The sequence below is a fragment of the Pan paniscus genome, chromosome 15 (genome assembly GCF_029289425.2).
Source record: "Pan paniscus chromosome 15, NHGRI_mPanPan1-v2.0_pri, whole genome shotgun sequence".
In the NCBI taxonomy this organism is placed as follows: Eukaryota; Metazoa; Chordata; class Mammalia; order Primates; family Hominidae; genus Pan; species Pan paniscus.
This window is the reverse complement of record NC_073264.2, coordinates 52,244,807-52,264,832: the sequence shown is the minus strand read 5'-3', so window position 1 is coordinate 52,264,832 and position 20,026 is coordinate 52,244,807. Positions and strand designations below refer to the sequence as shown.

Sequence of the window (20,026 nt, the reverse complement as noted above, 5' to 3'; positions counted from 1 at the left end):
ACAGAGTGGGGAAAAATCTTCACAATCTATACATCTGATAAAGGACTAATATCCAGAATCTACAAAGAACTCAAACAATTCAGCAAGAAAAAAACAATCCCATCAAAAAGTGGGCTACAGACATGAATAGACAATTCTTAAAAGATACACAAATGGCCAACAAGCATATAGAAAAATGCTGAACATCGCTAGTGATCAGGGAAATGCAAATTAAAACCACAAGGTGATACCACCCCACTCCTGCAAAAATGGCCATAATAAAAAAAATTTTTTTTAAATAGATGTTGGCGTGGATGCCGTGAAAAGGGAACACTTTTACACTGTTGATGGGAATGTAAAACTAGTACAACCAATATGGAAAACAGTGTGGAAGTTCCCTAAAGAACTAAAAGTAGATCTATCATTTGATCCAGGAATCACACTACTAGGTATCTACCCAGAGGAAAAGAAGTCATTATACAAAAAACATATTTGCACATGCATTTTTATAGCAGCACAATTTGCAATTGCAAAAATGTGGAACCAGCCCAAATGCCCGTCAATCAACTAGTGAATAAAGAAAGTGCGGTCTATATGTACCGCCGAATACTACTCAGCCATAGAAAGGAATGAAATAATGGCATTTGCAGCAACCTGGTGGAATTAGAGACTATTATTCTAAATGAAGTAACTCAGGAATGGAAAACCAAACATCGTGTGTTCTCACTCGTAACTGGGAGCTAAGCTATGAGAACGCAAAGCCGTAAGAATGATACAATGGATTTGGGGGACTTGGGGGAAAAGGTAGGAGGGAAGTGAGGGATAAAAGACTATACATTGGGTACCGTGCACACTGCTTAGGTGATGGGTGCACCAAAATCTCAGAAATCACCACTAAAGAACTTATTCCTATAACCAAACACCACTGTTCCCCAAAAAACCTATTGAAATAAAAAATAGATTAAAAAATAAAAGTCAAAACAACTGTAAAAGTTAGGCTTAATTTTTTTAAAGGATGAGTGAAGAGATGAGCTGACAATTCATAAGAAACAGATGTCCTCTATATGTGAAAATATTATACTTTTTTGTTTGTTTGTTTGTTTGTTTGTTTGTTTTTTGAGACGGAGTCTCGCTCTGTCACCCAGGCTGGAGTGCAGTGGTGCGATCTGGGCTCACTGCAAGCTCCGCCTCCCGGGTTCACGCCATTCTCCTGCCTCAGCCTCCCGAGTAGCTGGGACTACAGGCGCGCCTGCCACCACGCCCGGCTCATTTTTTGTATTTTTTAGTAGAGACGAGGTTTCACCGTGTTAGCCAGGATGGTCTCGATCTCCTGACCTCGTGATCCGCCTGCCTCGGCCTCCCAAAGTGCTGGGATTACAGGCGTGAGCCACCGTGCCCGGCCTATAGTTTATTTTTATTTTATTTATTTATTTATTTTGAGTCAGGGTCTGGCCCTGTCACCCAGGCTGGAGGGCAGTGGCGCCATCTCCGCTAACTGCAATGTCCACCTCCTGGGCTCAAGCCATCCTCCCGAACCTCAGCCTCCCTAGTAGCTGGGACTTCAAGCACATGCCACCATTGCTGGCTAATTTTTGTATTTTTTGGAGAGACGGGATTTTGCTGTGTTGTCCAGGCTGGTCTCCAACTCCTGAGCTCAAGCAATCCACCCACCTCAGCCTCCCAAAATGCTGGGATTACAGGCATGATCCACCATGCCGGGCCAAAAATATTATAGTTTAACCTCCCTTATAACTGAAGAGATATTTATAAAAATCGCAAGCACTACTTCTTACCTATTAGACTGGCAAAGTTTAAAAAGTTTGATAAAAATCCAATGTAAATATAAGGAAAACAAGTCTCGTATACTGTTGGTAGAAGTATAAATTTGTATGGTCTGTTTAGATGGCAATTTGACAACATCTGTAAAATTTTACGAGCTACTTGAATTAGCAATTCCATTTCTAAGAATTTATATTTGCGTATCATGGGCTCATGATGTATCTGTGTGTGTGTGTACAAATATTTCATATATCTTATATGCAAACTAGCTAGCTAGATGCATAGATCAGCATTGATTATAATGGAGAAAATTTAGAACAACCTACATGTCCATCAATTGGAAATTGGTTACATAAGTGATTATACCTCCAGTAAAATGACTTATTCCCTTAATTTATCTTTCTCCCACCTGAAATGGTCTTCCCTTCATTTTCTTCCTTTGGGAAGCCTTCTCAGGACATTCCATATCTTCATGATGATTTCTTTAGTAGATGCTAAGGTATTCCCCACCATATCAATTTTCACTCACTCCAACTACCCTGCAGTGGTAGATTGATGGCATTATTGGCCTTGTAACTGCCTAGAAACTTTGTAGTTCCTACCCAATTTGAATCTGGGCTTGGCTGTGTAGCCTGTTTTGGCCAGGAGGAAAGTAGCAAATTTCACACACACACACACACACACACACACACACACACACAGGCTTGAAGGAAGAGTTTGCACATTTCTACTTGCTCTCTATGACCACCATGTGATTGCCACAAAAACATGCCTAGGCAAGCCTTCTGGAGAATGAGATACGTGGAGTGGAGTCCAGTCATCCTAGCTGAAGCCATTAATAGATCAGCAAACTTCCAGCTAATTGTCAAGCCAGTGCGTAAGCCCCAGCTAAGATCAAAACACTGCCCAGCCAAACCCAGTGAAGATCAGCAGGACCCACCCAACTGATATGTAGATTTATGGGAAATAATAAATGGTTGTTGTTTTAGGCTACTATATTTTGGAGTTGTTTGCTACACAGCAATAACTAACTGATATAACTTCCAATTTACCTTTTTAAAAAATGTATTTATTTCCAAGCTACTTGAGCTTATTAAATGACATTCACTATCTATCTTTTAAAATATTTTAAAAATATAATCTGCTGTTAAGTTCAGGATATTCTACTGTCCTTATGGTAATTTAATTATTATATCTTCTATAAACCTAGATTTAAAAAGCAAGAATTTAGTTGTTTATTTTAGTCTTCTTTCATCTAGCTCCATTATTTGCAACAGAGAGCCAAATACACACACACACACACACACCCACACACACACACACACTCACAATCATTCCTCATTTTCCATGGGAGATTGGTTCCAGGACCCTTGTGAATACCAAAACCTGAGGATGCCCAAGTCCCTTATATAAAGTGGCATAGTATTTGCATGTAACCTATTGCACACCTTCCTGTATACTTTAAGTAATATCCAGATTACTTATAATACCTAATACAATGCCTACATATCACCTCACTTGCCTAGATTCAATGTAGTACTCAGTGCATTGTAAATTCAAGTTTAGCTTTTTCAAACTTTGTGTAATTTTTTTTCCCCAAATACTTATGCTCTGTGGTTGGTTGAATTTATGGATGCAGAGCCCATGGATACAAAGGGCTGACTGTATATGTACATACATATATGTATCCCTTTGAAGAATAAAGGATTCGAATATTACATGTTTTATGAGATGACTGAATTTAGTGGTTGGAATTTTTTGGGTGTTTTTAAGTCAAGTTACATTATTTTCAATAGTGTGAGAATCAAGAGGATAGTGATTATGAGCAAAATAAAGAGAAAAACCTTTGGAGAGGATTTCCTAAGGTCACCAGTTTTGGCTTTTTCTTTTTCTTCCATCCTATCCTAGTTTCATCGGTGACTCAGGACCTCAATTGACACAGAACTGGTTTCAAGTACAGGAAAAAGATGTGGCCCTACCATCAATTACCAGTGGTAAGAGAATTTAAAAAAAGAAAAAACAGCAGGAGCTGTTCAGATCAAGATGAATATGGCTTTGTTTTCATCTTGAAAAAAATTTCAGTCATTTTTACAATGCTATAAACACAAATTAATGTAACCCACTGTCCTCACTTTTACATTTTAAAAGCCTGTGGAAGAAAGATGTGACAAAAGGAAAGGATGCAAACATTATTATTTTAAATCCTTAATTTTTACATCCATCAGCTTTTCTTTCTGCTTACTGCCCTGTCTAGAAACCGTCTTTTCCTTGTATTCTGTTTTTTTTGTTTTGTTTTGTTTTTTAAAAAATAGTCTTTAATTTCCCAAAACAAAGGGAGAATGATTAGGACTTTCTTTCACATGCTTCAGGCACTCCATTCTGTGAAGATGGATTACTTCTTCAATAATCCTTTCCAAACAAGTTCTTAAGTCAGTTTCTTTCCTTTTTTTTTTTTTTTTGATAATGTAAAACAAATTGTACCATTAGTCATTTAACACAAACAAAACATCTCCCTTTGTGAAAACCACCAAGCCATTTGGTTAAAAACCAAAGGATAAATCACATTTACCTAATGGATGGAACTTGATAATTTCTCCATATGTTACTACTAAAATTGACAAGGCAGAAGTTGCCAAGAAGAAGGGCTAAACAGTACTCTAAAGAAAGAAAAATAGTTCTTGAGCTTTTATTAAATGTTTCTTTGTCTTGAAGTTTGGTTCTGTTTCCACCAGGAAATTTATTGCTATTTCACTTATACCTGTGCCAATAATTAAACAACTTTAAGAGAGCAGTTTTCAGAATAACTATTCCCAAAGCCAGTCTATGGAAAAAAGCAACATTCCCAAGTAACTTTTTATGATATTTAGGATACCAACAAATGGTTTGTGAGTATGGCCCGTTTATTTCTAACAAAGCAACAAAAAATGCCTGAATCTGCATCATTTATTTGCTACGATAAATAGTCCACCTTAGCACTAAACACCATCAGTTGAACAAGAAACTAGAATCCTCTGGAGCAAACTGATCGAAGCTCAAATTGCTTTCTTTAGGTCTGACCTGGTTCTACTAGGGTCATTACCAGTATTCAAAACATGCACTCACTTCCTCCGGCAATTATACTGCATGTCAAAGGAGCTTCCTCTAAGAAGTTGAAAAATTCTATTCATTTCACTTGCCCAAGGCCATATATGGAATTTTTTCTTATTTGGCAATGTTTCCCACCAAAACTGAAAAAGGCTATAATGACAGCCAAAAATCACGTTTCTTAATGGTAGAATGTCACTATTAAATATATATATTTTTGCCTTCCTAGTCTCCTCTGTCTCAATTTTTTAATAGGTTTTTTAAAAACTTGTCTGGGGAGGACATGGCAAGACTGTTGTTTCTTTTATAATAAAACTGCATTATGTTGTGGTTCTTCAAGTTGCTGAGAAACTCCTCCTTCTGTATCTGCTAAAGAGAGGTACAACTTAAAGAGAGGAAAATACAGACTAATTTAGTACTAACCATGAACCAAGTGCTTTATATATGTTAGCTGACCACTCTATAACTGAGGTATTATCATTCCTGTTTTATAGTCAAGAAAATCAAGGGGCTTTGAGAGAAAGAGAGAGAGAGAGTTTTGTGTTTATGTTTTTTTAAAGAGATAGGGTCTTATTATGTTATCCAGGCTGGCCTGAACTCCTGGGCTCAAGCCATCCTCTTGCCTTGGCTTCCCAAAGTGCTGGGATTAAAGGCATGAGCCACCAGGCTTGCTCTCTCTTAAAGACAGTAAATTACTTGCCCAAGGCCATGTATGGAATCAGAATTTGGCCCCACATGGAGTCTGACTCCAAAGCTAGTGATCTGTTCACTTCTGCTTTCCTAGTTGGATTTTAATGAAACCTATTGGAATGACACTTATAAACTCAACAAGATTCAACTAATTTAATTTCTGGAGCTAGGATTATTTCCTCATCTTTTTAAATTTAATCTACAACTTTCTTATGTTTCACCCTTTTTAATTGTCAAAAATGTAAGTAATACAATTAAAATACAGTCCCCTATGGCAAAAACCAAAGTTCCCTTGACTGACAGGCAAGAAAGACAAACTCTTTGCACATACTCAGAGGAAGTATCATGCTTCAAATTCCTGGCTGTCTCATCAAGTAAACCTATGTTCAGATCCTCTAAGGGCTTGTTTGAGGACTAAACAAGGTCATGTATGTAGTAAGCACCTGATAAACAAACTCTAAATGGTAACTTAATTTAATGAATGTTTCCAGAGTGGCAAACAAAGCTGACCTATTCCTGCCCCCATTAGAGATGCTGGTTCATAGAAGGGGAGAAAGGGAATAAAAAGTGAAGGGGAGGGGAAGAGGGAAAAGGGGAAGGTTCTCAGGGCCATGGAGCAAAACGTAGCTAAGAGCACACAGAGACTAAACCTTCCACTTTACAAAGTCAAGGGCTGTGGCTTTGCATTATATCCAGGGCTTGTAAAGCTTTCTTCTCCTGTTAGAGAACCTTCCAATTCCCACTTGAGAGGGAAACAATCAAGCTTGGCAGATAACAAGCGGTTCTGTGATGACAACAATGCTCAGACATCAAGCCTGTTGACAGAACAAGTTGACAAATTCATATCCTCTATGCAGGATTGCAAATTCTCAAATGTGTTTTGCTGCCTTCAAGTGTAGACAGATGTATTTGGAAAAAATGATTTTATTGCAAATTGGATTTCTCATGTGTTGCTGAGCAGCCCCTGCAGCTTTGACAGGTGCAAGAGAGGTGGTGGAGGTAGCTTTTCAAAATCTAGCCATGATGCCTCCCCCGACTGTGTGAGGGTAATGATCAGCAGGGTGTGCCGATTCAATTCCTGTTGGCGTTTGTTCCATCAGGATATAAATGACAAGCTCTGCCTGAAAGAAGCCTTCCTAAACACACCCCACCTGCATCTTTGATCCTTAATGGTAAAGTTCTTTAGGGAGCTTAATGTGGCCAAGCACTGTTCTAAGTGCTCTATGTGTAGTAAAGCACTCTAAATTTACATAGCCTGTGAGGTAGCAACTGTATCATCCCCATTTCCCAAATGAGGAAACAGAGACACAGAGCCGTTAAGGAACTTGCCCATGGTCATGCTTGTAAGTGGTTGAGCCACGTTTTTCAGCTAAGCAGAGAGTGCTAGGGTCCACATGACATGCAGGGTCTTGTGTTTGGACAGCAGAGATGCTGGAATCCAGTCTTGGCTCTGCCACTTCCTCATAACAAGGGCTGCATTCACTGAGTGGATGCTGTGGTCCCAGCCCTGTGCTAGGCATCTTCAATAGATTTCTCATTCAATACAACAGTGGAGAAAGTGAATACCATTATTATCCTTTAAAATGGGGAAACTGAGCCTGAGGGTAAAAAACTTACCCAAGTTTGTAAAACTAATTCAGTCTGTCTAACCCCAGAGCCCTTGCTCTTAACTACTACAGTGCCTGCTCCTGGCCTTTACTAGTTGTTTTGTGTATTTTACCTCTCTAAGCTTCAGTTTCTTCATCTGGGAAATGGGGATAATATCAGTAACTATCTCAAAAGACCATTGTGCAAGTGAAACAAAGAAAGACATATGAAAATGATCTATGATGCTCTGTGCAAATCTTAGTTACCTATTATTTTTTCTGAATTGCTCTTTGTTCTTTAGCTCTTTCGAATATTTATCCCCAATGAAATACAAGTTTCTCAAGGGTAGAAACAATGATTTATCTGCTTTTTATTTACCTTTCATAGAATTTGGCACTTTTTGGGTGTACTTGATAAATGTTTATTAAATAAGTGTAGATATGTGAGACAGCGATGCCAGAGGTTTTGTCTCAGGAAGAAGCTTTGTTGGGCCACTTTGCAAAGGTTAATTCAGGCTTTTAGCTAATAGTTGTCCTATTTATACTGTAATAACCATGAAATGCATGCACATTATTTTCATTTAAAATATTACATAAACTAATGAAAACCAATCTCAAATCAATGTCAGAAAAAGCTCCGAGAAAAAAAAAAAAACAGTGTCATGGCATGATACCTCTTATTCTGAGGTGTCCTCCTCACAACACCTGTCCCAAAGGATCATGTGATTAGAACAAGGAGAGTCCACTCTGTGGGAAATATATGATGATTATATCAAAACTCATGAAAATGATTTTACTTTTTCTTGAGTTTTCTAACCTATTCCTAGTGTTCAAAGATAAACTCTCTAGATTGTGTTAATGAAAGGATTCTCCCTAATACTAGTTTGTTTGATGTGTGACTATTATGTATATTATCAATAGATATTCTCTACAAGACATGCTGTAAGTTCATATTCTTGCCTAAGCAAATTAATTCTTCAAAATGCTGAAGGTTTGGGCATGTGTGTGGCTCCTTACTGACTTACTGACATAAACATTTACAGGGCGGAAGAGAGAAAAGAAAAACAGAAGGAAGATCACTTTATTCTATTTTCCCCACCAAGTAGTTTGTGCAGGGGCACTGAAATTCAGACAATCACTGAAGCATGGCCATGCTTTTTAGTCTTCAAATAACAGTGAGAGAATGGCCAATAACCGAGCCTTTTCCTGCAAACATGACAAGGTCCTAATGTGTCAGAGTCTTTGCATTTGCTCCTCCTTCTGTCTGTCTCATATTTTCCCCACACTGCCTTCTTCTCACCTTTCAGATCCCTTTCTCAGAGAGCTCTTCATCCCTGGCTAAAGTAGTTCTTCTCACATGGTCTCATCCAGTAACCCTCTTTAAGCAACTCTGCAGCATTTATCTAGGCCTGAAGTGATCTTATTTGTTTATGTGTTTATTGTCTGCCTCTCTCAACTTGAGCATAAGCTCCTCAAGAACAGGGAACCCTATTGTGCTTGCCACATTCTGGATGCTTGGCACAGTGTAGATGCTCAGTAAGTATCTGTGGACTCAATTATGAGAAGACAAGCCTGCCAGCTCCAAGTTAGGAAGGCTGTATTGAGGGCACATCTAAGGAAGTTCCCCTCCTGGGTCCTTGGTGATGATGCCCTGCAGTCTCACAGTGATACCAGCACTGTAGCCTTGCTTGCAGCAGCCTCAGCTCAAATCCGAATTCACATATTCAGTGCATTTTTTCCAAGAATCTATATGATGATTGCCCTGCTCTGAATCTTACTAGGCAGATAACCTTGAGCTGCTTATTTAAACCCACTGTGCCCAAGTTTCTTTATCCTTGCAATAGAGATATGTAACTCTTACCCTGGAAAGTTGTGAACATTCGCTGAAATAATGCATGTACCAGGCTTGGCCCAGTGCCTGGCACAGGGTAAGCTCACTATAAATTGCAGCTTTGAATTTATTACTGATGAAAGATCATTTATATTTGTGCCACTAGTCCCTCTCCCATGGTAGACCTCACTAATTGATTATGGCATTTTTTTTCTTTAAAAAAAAATGGCCTCACAACCTTCTCAACACTGCCCTTACCTAGACAGTCACTACCCATCAATCATTTGGAGTTGGTGTGCAAACTGAAATGTACTAGCCCTTCCTGACTCAGAAGGCACTTAACAGGCTGTCAAACAGGATTATTCACATTGAGCTGAGTGTCCAAAAGTAAATTGGTAGTTAATTTTGACTCTAGACAAGTGGCAAATTCAGCAGTATGCCCCATGGACAAACTCACTGGCGTAGGAAGAGAAAAAGTAATGGGAGAATCTGGCTCTTGATAGATGAGGGTAGAAGGAAGGCCCTGCTTTCTTCATTAGCTTTAGCTCCCAAAAGGTTATAGAAATAAGAACTCTTGGAAGGCAGGATGTGAGCAGTGCTCTGGTTTACTTTCTGATATATTCCTTTAGATGAAATACCTATGATGGAAATTGGGAGCTCACGAGGAAAAACCATCCCGATGTTGATTGGCTTCCTGTGAATTCTTATTAAACATTCCAGATACCCACGAATGATTTCTGGATTCCAATCTATATTAATGGATGTCTATAATTTTTAATAATTTTTTAAATGATAGAGAATCTAGCAGATTATTAGTTTCTTTTTTTTTTGGTCCTATTTCACAAGTTACAATGGGATTTGTTCAGGACCTTTTCCAAGAGATGAGGAGCCTGCCAGCTTGGTTGGAGAGCAATGATGCTTTCAGAACAAAAATGAGAAGAAGCTAGAAAGATTAAATATAGAAACAAAATTAGAAAATGATGCTGTGTTTAATTTAATTGCAGAAGTTTGGTCCTACCCAAAACAGCAAATTAGGAGATGCTGTCCTTCTAGTTTCTGTCCTTGTTCCCACTTTTGGTGGCTTTTCTTCATTCCCTAAAGGACCCAGAGCCCCCAAGTTTCTCTATAAGTTTCACCATCCAAATCTTCCTGCAGGAAATTAGTTGGGGAAAAACTAATTTATACCAGAATGGAAATGTCTAGCTGACTTGATATTTCCTCTTAGTGGTAATACACAGACTTCATGGTTTAAGGACTTTTATGGGTTGAATTGTGTTCCCCCCAGATTCATATGTTGAAGCCCTAACCTTCTGTACTGCAGAATGTGACTGTATTTGGGAATAAAGTCTTTAAAGAGATAATTAAGTTTAAATGAATTCATTAGGGTGGGCCCTGATCCAAAATGAGTGGTGTCATCATAAGAAGAGTAGATCAGGACATACACAGGCACAGAAGAAAGCTCATGTGAAGACACAGGGAGAAGATGGCCATGTACAAGCCAAGGAGAGAGGCCTCAGAAAAAACCCAGCCTGCTGATACTTTGATCTTGAACTTCTAGTCTCTAGGACTGCAAGGAAATAAGTTTCTGTTGTTTAAGAACCCAGTTTTCGGTACTTTGTTATGGCAGCCTTAGCCAACTAAAACAAGTCGTTAAACTTAACATTAGAATCCCAACTCTTCCATTTAGTAACTGTGAGATCTCAGGCAGTTAACTATCTGAACTTCAGTTTCCTGAACTATAAATGGAAACAATAAAGTCTACCTCATGAGGAGGCTGTGAGGATTAAATGAGGCAATGCACGTTATTGGTTAGCACAGTGCCTGCATTGTACCTGGCACTTAGCTCTTCATAAAGTACCATCATTACTATTGCTATTACTATTATGTTAGCATTTTAACTGGATACAAATGGGTGAAATCAGTACTTCTGTACCATCACTTGTCTTCACACGGTAGAAACTAAAAGATATTTGTTAACAAATTACTGTTATGAACAAATTCGCTGATGGCTTTTTACTCCTAAGGGGCGCTTAGTTCCTATACAGGTGCTATCAAAAGCTACAGGTATGGCCTTGGTATCCAGAATGTAGACAAGAATACTGAAAGAATAGAAGCAAAGCCCATCATACAATAAAAGAGGCAGAGAATAGTCTAATCTGTGAGAAAATGCCTGCACCAACAAAAGAATTTTAAACTTATTGAACTATGAATGATTATAATTTAAAAATAGCTTATTAAACCATTCACACTAATAAGGAAGTAGTTTGTTTCTAATTAAGTTTCTAGGAAAGGCTGTTAAACATAGGTTCTCAGGTAAATGTCTTAACTTGGAGAAAAGGTGTCTAATAATTATGGCTTCAGGTCAGGTACACTAAATTTCAAATAAACACTTTGAATTTTGATATTTAAATTACTTTTACTAATAAATCATTTCTCTAGCAACCAAAACTTTCAACTTGGGAAGGGAATACATCACTAAAACTTACACTATTTCTCCTATCCCACTGTTTTACGAAAACATTATGAAATGGATTACTCAAAGCTAATAACCCACTAGGCATTATACACAATCATTATAAATATATTATAAATATGTCATGTTCCCTTATTTTGCACCCCACCCCACCCCCCGCCCCAGGAAGCAGGAACAGAACAGCTTTGGCCTCTGGGCTCTGGAATTTTAGAAGTGAGTACATTAACATCCACTGCATGTTTTAAGACTTTTCTCATGGTTTTATCAACAAATGGACATAAAGCTGAAGTTGAACCAGCCAGGCACACATCAAAATATAAAACTGGATACACCTTTCCTTCTGAGTCACATCATTGATGTGCACAGACAGCCTATACCTGGCCATTCCTTCCCAGTGGCAATGAGCTGTCTGTTCTTTGTCTCTCCCAACTCTGGCAAGAGATGTCTCCATTCATTAATCTTGAGTCCATAATGTTACCCATTCTGTAGCTGTATATTCTATTCTGCACATGTTGTCCCTCTTGCCAGGCCCTTTCCTCCACTCTCTGGTACTCAGAGCCCACCATGCCTCCTCTTCTCAAGATCTCCCCCTTGCCTATATCCTTTGTAATACAGCTGCTAGCATGGTGCCACAGATCAAAGAATCTTGAGCAAAGAGGCTTAGAGGAGGGGAAAACTGGCTCCTATTCTCCTATCAGGCCTCTAGGAGTTTCTGGAGCATAGCTATTAAGAATATATCATTAGGCCAAGCACAGTGGCTCATTCCTCTAATCCCAGCACTTTGGGAGGCTGAGGCAGGAGGATTGCTTGATTCCAGGAGTTAAAGACCAGCCTGGGCAACATAGCTAGACCCCATCTTTACAAAAATTAGTAAAATTAGTGGGTCTGGTGGCCCTTGCCTATAGTCATGCCGCATACCAGCCTGGGCTACAGAGAAAGACCATCTCTCTTAAAAAAAAGTTATCATTAGCCTGATAATTCAACATCTCCCCAAATCTAGAATTGACCCAATGATGAATTTAATGAATATGCATTAGAATCTTTGGAGATGTAGTCTAACAAAAGAAAATTAGACAAAGGTTTGATTTTTCTAGACTGATTTTGTAATTAATGACCTCTTCAAAAAGAATATAAACAAGATAATTGCCTTTGAAGTGAAATTCTCTGTAGTAAATGGTTATTTACAGGAGACTTACAGAAAACCATTTCTCAACATCTGCATCCGAACAGGAATGACCACCATGACATGTTCCCTTAGCTCCCGTTGGACATCACCCCATTGTCCAGCAGGAGAGAGTAAAGGCTGATGTGTGGTTTTTATAAATGATATAACTAAATCTTGGTTGCATATATATTTTTGCTCACGAAATCTCTGAACCCAACAAAGATGTCAGTATTTGTTTTCTGATTTTCATATCTAATGACAAATCAATTAGTTCATTCAGCTGAGCCTCTTGACATTTACATCTCATGGTAAATGATGGGAGTGGAAGACAGGACCACACTTGGTTCCTTTGTATTACATCCTTCAATCTCTAAGAAGCTTTCCTGACTGTTAAGATGACCTCACTCCCTAGGCTCCTTAGCTAATCACAGGTAAACTTGGTTTGCAAGTGTACACCCATAGTCTTTGATGCAGTGATTCCCAACATCACTGAATTGAGTATACTGACTGTCTCTCCTTTCGTCACATTGTAATTTATCAGTCAATTTTATCAACAAATCAGTGTGTTTTTCTTTTTAAAATTATTTTAATCTGTACTGATAAAAGAAGACAAAAGCTGATAATGTTTTAATCCTCCCAGTTTTTTTCCTAGTGGTTCACATAAGAATTTGGATTAATACTACTGGCTTGCTAGCTTCCATGAATGTTTTGTGATGTCACTTGCAGAACCTGATAAAATCTTCATATGCTCTCACGAACAGATCTATACATGGTATACACAAAAGAACATACTAGACCATATATTTATGATTAGCTTAATCACACAATTCCCCAAGAATAGTAAATAAAAGAATAAAAGCAGAGATTAAAAATGAAATTAAAAGCAGCAAATAGAAAAAGCAGCATTGTTCCCTATAAGCATTTAGTAGATACTTATTAACAGACGAAGAGACAAAGAAGATACCAAAATGTAACTCAGGTCTACACTGTCAGTGGCCGCAGTCACTGACAAATCACAGATACTCATAATGTGAGGCTTCATCAGTCCCTGCAGCAGGTGATGGGGAAACTTGCATGGGAGTAAGTGTCATTTAAAAGGGAAAGGATTTTGTCCTTAGCAGTGGTAATATCAATAAATCAGCTTTCTTTTGTTTAGTGAAAATCGCCTGACTAAAGAAATTCTCACCTATTGTTTGGTGGAAAACTGTACCTGTTCATTGTTAACTACAATCCACAAATTTCCAGTTGAGATGGTCAGTGTTCTGTTCCATAATGTATTGGGTCTTTGTCTGCCGTTATAAGTAGAAGAAAATTTTAAACTAAGTTTAGCCCCAGTCTGTACTGTCTTTGAAAAGTATTGTAAAACGGAATAAGCCAGACTTTAGGAAAGGTACTATCAACTATCTGGACTGTCTAAAAGCTCTGACTGATGTGGACTCACTCCTAAAAGGAATGGATGTTTCCCCGGTCAATCTCTGGGGAGAAGAAAGGACACACTCCTACCAATCATCTCTGAATGGGAATGGTGGTAGGTCTTGCAATGAGGCAGGACTTTTCTCTTTCTCTAGGGTCAGAGGTTATACTGGCTATCTAAGATATGACAGTGGTTGGCGATTTTATTTATTGATTGATTTATTCAAAGAGGAAATGCTTTTATTGGTCATTGCCAGTTTTGTTTTTGTTTTTGTTCTTTAATTTTACTTTAAGTTCCGGGATACATGTGCAGAATGTGCAGGTTTCTTACATAGGTATATATGTGCCATGGTGTTCTGCACCTATCAACCCATCACCTAGATTTTAAGCCCCGCATGCATTAGGTATTTGTCCTAATGCTCTCCCTCTCCTTGCCCCCCATCCCCTGACAAGACTCGGTGTGTGATGTTCCCCTCTCTGTGTCCATGTGTTCTCATTGTTCAACTCCCACTTATGAGTGAGAACATGTGTTTGGTTTTCTGTTCCTGTGTTAGTTTGCTGAGAATGATGGCTTCCAGCTTCATCCATGTCCCTGCAAAGGACATGACCTCATTCTTTTTTGTGGCTGCATAGTATTCCATGGTGTGTATGTGCCACACTTTCTTTATTCAGTCTATCATTCATGGGCATTTGGGTTGGTTCCAAGTCTTTGTCATTGTAAATAGTGCTGCAGTAAACATAAAACATATGTGTGCATGTGTCTTTATTGTAGAATGATTTATAATTTTTTGGGTATATACCCAGTAATGGGATTGCTGGGTCAAATGGTATTTCTGGTGGAGATTTTTTTTTTTTAGTTTGAGCCAACCTCTACTACTTAGAGGCCTATTTAGTTATGAGCCTAAGAGCAACCACTTTGCATGTCATAGCTAAGCTAGTCTCAAAAGCCAAGTGACCGGCATGAGGCAGTGCACTATCTTCTTTGTCACTTGCAAATCCTATTCTGAATCTAAAAACAGAATGAAATTTCTGAAATGAAATAAGAAATGAAATTTCTTATTCACCTTTGTATCCCTAGCATCTAGCGTAGTTCTTGGCACACATTTTGTTGGATTGAATTTTCTTAATATTCAGGGTGTCAGTCTGTCACTTAGGCTGGCATGTAGTGACATGATCATAGCTTACTGCAACCTCAAACTCTTGGGCTCAAGCGATTGTCCAGTCTCAGCCTTCCAAGTAGGTGGAATTACAGGTGTATGCCACCATGCCCAGCTAATTTTTCTTTTCTTTTCTTTTCTTTTTTTTTTTTAGAGAAAACCTCTCACTGTGTTGCTCATGCTGGTCTCAAATTCCTGGCCTCAAGTGATCCTCCCTTCTCAGCCTCTCAAAGCACTGGGATTATAGGCATGAGCAACCATTCTGGCCTGGACTGAATTTTTATAAAATTCTATGGAATTATCAGTATAGGAAATTTACCTACATTGAATAAAGGAAGCTAGCCTTTATGTGACTTAGATTTCTAACTTGAGCTATATCTATGGACAAGTCCTGTTCAACTATTCTGTTTTCACTTTGTAAACTGAATTTGTTGGTTAAGTCATTGAAAACAGGTGAACCCATTAGTGTTCCCAGAGAAACACCAAGGAGCGCATCACTGCATCATCCCGCCATTCATTCCGTGCCCTGTCTCCATTTCACACAGGGCAGGCTTCAGCTGAGCTAGCAAAAAGCATCAAAGCTGGCCGGGCACGGTGGCTCACACCTGTAATCCCAGCACTTTGGGGGCCAAGTCAGGCAGATCATGAGGTCAGGAGTTTGAGACCAGCCTGACCAACATGGTGAAACCCCATCTCTACTAAAAATACAAAAATTAGCCAGGCGTGGTGGTGCAAGCCTGTAATCCCAGCTGCTTGGGAGGCTGAGGCAGGAGAATCGCTTGATCTAGGGAGGCAGAGGTTGCAGTGAGCCAAGATCACACCACTGCACTCCAGCCTGGGTGACAGAGCAAGACTCTGTCTCAAAAAAAAAAAAAAAAAAAAGAAAGCATCAAAGCCAATACTGGTTTGTTTTCCCAAGCCATGTTTTAAAAACATCATGTTCTTAGCTCTACAGATACTAAATCAGATACTAAATGTTATGGTTTGGATATTTGTCTCCTCCAAATCTCATGTTGAAATGTGATACCCAGTGCTGGAGGTGGAGCCTGGTGGAAGGCGTTTGGGTCATGGGAGTGGATTCCTCACGAATGGCTTGGTGCCCTCCCCATGGTAATGAGTTCTCACTCTATTAGTTCATGTGAGAGCTGGTTGTTAAAGGAGCCTGGCTCCTCCTCCCCTGTCTCTTGCTCCTCCTCATGCCTCTTTTGCTCCCACTGTCACCATGTGATGTGTCTGCTCCCCCTTTGCCTTCTGCCATGACTGGAAGCTTCCTGAGGCCCTCACCAGGAGCAGATGCTGGTGCCACGCTTCCTGTACAGCCTGCAGAAGAATAAGCCAAAGTAAACCTCTTTTATTTATAAATAACCCAGTCTCAGATATTCCTTTATAGCAATGCAAACAGACTAACACAATAGTTGTAAAAACAAAAAAGGAATTAATTGTTGAAATATATAGTTAAGTGTAATCTTTATCTGAGGATGGAAAGAAAGTCATGTCTTTAGAAACTTGGTATGTGAAATGAACTGTGTTGGATGCTTTCCCCAATAATTTTCTTGTTTAATTCCTCAATACAAATCTTCGAATTGGGGATGTTTCCCACCTTATTAATAATAAAATGAAGGTTCATAAAGCACCATTAATTCCCTCAACAAATATTTATGAAGTACTTGTTAAGTTCCTGGCACTGTTCTAGTTATTGGCAATATAGCAGCAAACGAAACAAAATCCTCATGAAATTTATACCTATGTTCATGTGGCTAGTCAGTGGATTTACATCCAGATCTACCAGATATCAGTATTGATGCTTTTTTCACTACACGTGGCAACTGGAATGGAGGATCTCAAACAAAGACTGCAATATTTGAGTAACCTGAATAGATGCTATCTGGCCCCGCCTCAGCTGCCCTCTTCACCAAAAGAGAATAGTACCAAAAAACTGAAAATACTTTAGTTCTTGATTCTAAATTGTTTGTCTTTTTAAACAATGAATGTATATTGTTTTAGTAATGAAAAAGCATACTGTTAAAGATCATTTTTTCCTGTTTATTTTTGTTCCTGTTTTCCTGTTTTTTTTTTTTTTTTTGTGGTTGGTTTTTGTTTGAGACAGGATCTTGCTCTGTCACCCAGGCTGGAGTGCAGTGGTGCGATCACAGTTCACTGTAGCCCCAACCTCCTGAGCTCAGGTGATCGTCTTGGCTCAGCCTCCTGAGTAGCTAGGACCACAAGCATGTGCCACCTATACTTGGACAATTTTATTATTATTATTCTTTATAGAGATGGAGTCTCCCTGTGTTTTCCAGGCTGATCTTGAACTCCTGGCCTCAGGTGATCCTCCTGCCTTGGCCTCCCAAAGTGCTGAAAGTACAGGTGTGAGCCACTGCATCCAGCCCCTTTTCCCTCTTTAGATCCTGGAGAATATCAGATTTTCACTAGTTAGCAAGGAGTTACTCCAAGTCTGTCAGAGGATGCTAAAATTCACGGACATGTTTCTGCCCTGAAGTCCAGCTGCTTCTACCATCCCTATGATCTCATGCCATATATGACCAAAATAATAACTCAGGGCTGATGCCCCTTTATTACATTACATGGTCAAAAGCCCCAAGCTGTAGTTTCTCTGCTTACTGCATGCCCTACTAGACATTTTTCCCTTCCCCAGCTCCTTCTTTTGAATCCTACCCATGAAGACTTCTGAACCTCCTCCACATGTGCTGCTTTCCCTCTTCTGACCCCCTGCCACACTCTGGACCCCTTTCCTGGCACTCGTGGTCTTATACTCTGATCATAAATGGCTTGTCTTATACTCTCTAATAAAGCAATTCTGACAGGGCAGGGATGGCTTCATTATATATCTCATAATTAAAAAGTGAGCAGTAAGTATTTTTAAGTTGAATTGTATTATTTTAAAAAATTAAGGCCATATTAGCTTTACTTGGGTGTTTTGAACTGCTCTTTTAGAGAACCAGCTATTTTCAAAACCACAAAGAAACTTGCATAAAAGCCTCATGTTGCGGTTAATTTGAATCTGTAAGAATATAAAAGAGGATGTTAGTTTGACCCATAAATAATTATTTATTACCTATACTGTGCAAGGAGTTATTCAAGGAGAATTGAGAGTCACAGTGAAGAACCAAATGTACAGCCAAATTTGTGAGGTGGTATAAAATAATTCAGCAGTGAATTAATTAAGACATGATTGTCAGCAACTCAAAGAGATTTAAATTGTGGATTTGGGGCAAGAAAAATGATCATTCTCATTCAGGTTCTCATCAGAAGTAAAATTATAAGGTTAGTAAAATTTAAAAAGCTAGGAGTTCCAAAACCAGCAATGAAATGAAACTATCCAAAAATCTACATAAAGGCATTCTAGTATAATGTTCATTAGTGGCATCATGGAAGAGAAACATGGAACAGTAAATATTAGCCATCTCATACAATTTGGCATTTCATTTTACTATATAACTACCCTATAAATATTACTGAAGCTGAGAAAATGTTACATAGTAGAATGCCACTTCTAAAAAATATGACAACAAAAATTATCTTACAAATTTGATTTGCCTACTCCACTGTTGTCTGCATGACCCTGAACACACTATGTAACTTGTCAGAGCCTCCATTTCTTTAATGTCACTTACTGCCAGGATAGTGAGGACCAAATAAGATCCAATATATAAGTGTTAGTGAAAAATTAGGTACCATACCAAAAGTATTTTAATTTTTTTATCTGCTTGCATTATCAAGCTAATATTTTATTACATTAAACTTGGGTTTTATTTTTAATCATAAATAGATATTCACTGCTTGACAAATTGAATACAAATTTATAGCAAAGAACAGAAAGTAATAATAAAATGGCTAGTAATACTATAGCCATATTTTAGCAATTTTCCTCTCCTGAATGAGCTTGAGCTCTATTTTATCCTATTTAGATGTCACTTAGCAAGTAAATCTGACCATTCATCTGTGCAAGAATGTACCCAAGATGTTTCAATTACTACGTGGACCCCAGAGCCCATCCTCATTCTCATCAGGCCAGAGGAAAAATAATCTGAACATTTTTTCCTTGGAGACTACAGAGCAGATTCTCTTTCTCCTCTTGTTCCTTCTCCTCCTCCTCCCTCTTCATTCCTTCATTTTCCTTCTTCTCCTCCTCCTCTTCCTCCTTATTCCCAGAAATACAATGTGCGTACTAAAGTCAGAGATTGACAAAGCTTCAAGGGACCTGAGGAACCATTTAGGTACTCTTAAGACTTGGAAACTTTAGACCCAAAAGGTACAGGACTTGCACAAGATTATACAGCTCATATGATTATGAGAAATCTTGTTTTAGAAGCACAATTGGTGCTTTCCCTGTTTAAGGAATGGTCAAGTTGAAAGAATCAGTCCATTGAAGATCTTTAGGCTCATGCCTGTAATCCTAGGATTTTGGAAGGCCAAGGCAAGAAGATGACTTGAGCCTAGGAATTTGAGACCAGCCTGGGCAACATAAGGATACCTTGTCTCTACAAAAAATACAAAGAATTAGCTAGGCCTGGTGTCAAATGCCTGTAGTCTTAGCTATGTGGGAGGCTGAAGTGGGATCCCTTGAGCCTAGGAGGTTGAGGCTGCAGTGAGCTGGTATTGTGCCACTGCACTCCAGCCTGGGTGACAGAGCAAGACCTCCAGATCAAAAAAATAATAATAAATAAATAAATAAATAAATCTTTATATTCAAGTCTGAGATATTTATAAATTCTCTTACCTTATTCTTTCTCTCATTAACTTTTTTTTACCATTAAAAAATAATAATTTTAGGCCGGGCATGGTGGCTCACGTCTGTAATCCCAGCACTTTGGGAGGCCGAGGTGGGCAGATCACGAGGTCAGGAGA

The 20,026-nt window shown here is 38.8% G+C and overlaps 1 protein-coding gene across 10 annotated transcripts in view; it reads left to right on the top strand.

The window, feature by feature from the left end:
• The window catches only part of TRIM9 (tripartite motif containing 9), a 266,633-nt gene that overhangs the window by 113,742 nt on the left and 132,865 nt on the right, over window positions 1–20,026 (top strand). For 9 of the 10 annotated variants that reach the window (XM_055097574.3, XM_034937545.3, XM_034937543.4 and 6 more), the window contains one exon: window positions 3,667–3,752. The exons of the other annotated variant lie outside the window; for it this stretch is intronic. The gene's annotated coding sequence lies outside the window, so the exon portion shown is untranslated. The remainder of the gene's footprint in view (window positions 1–3,666; window positions 3,753–20,026) is intronic. 10 annotated transcript variants of the gene reach the window in all.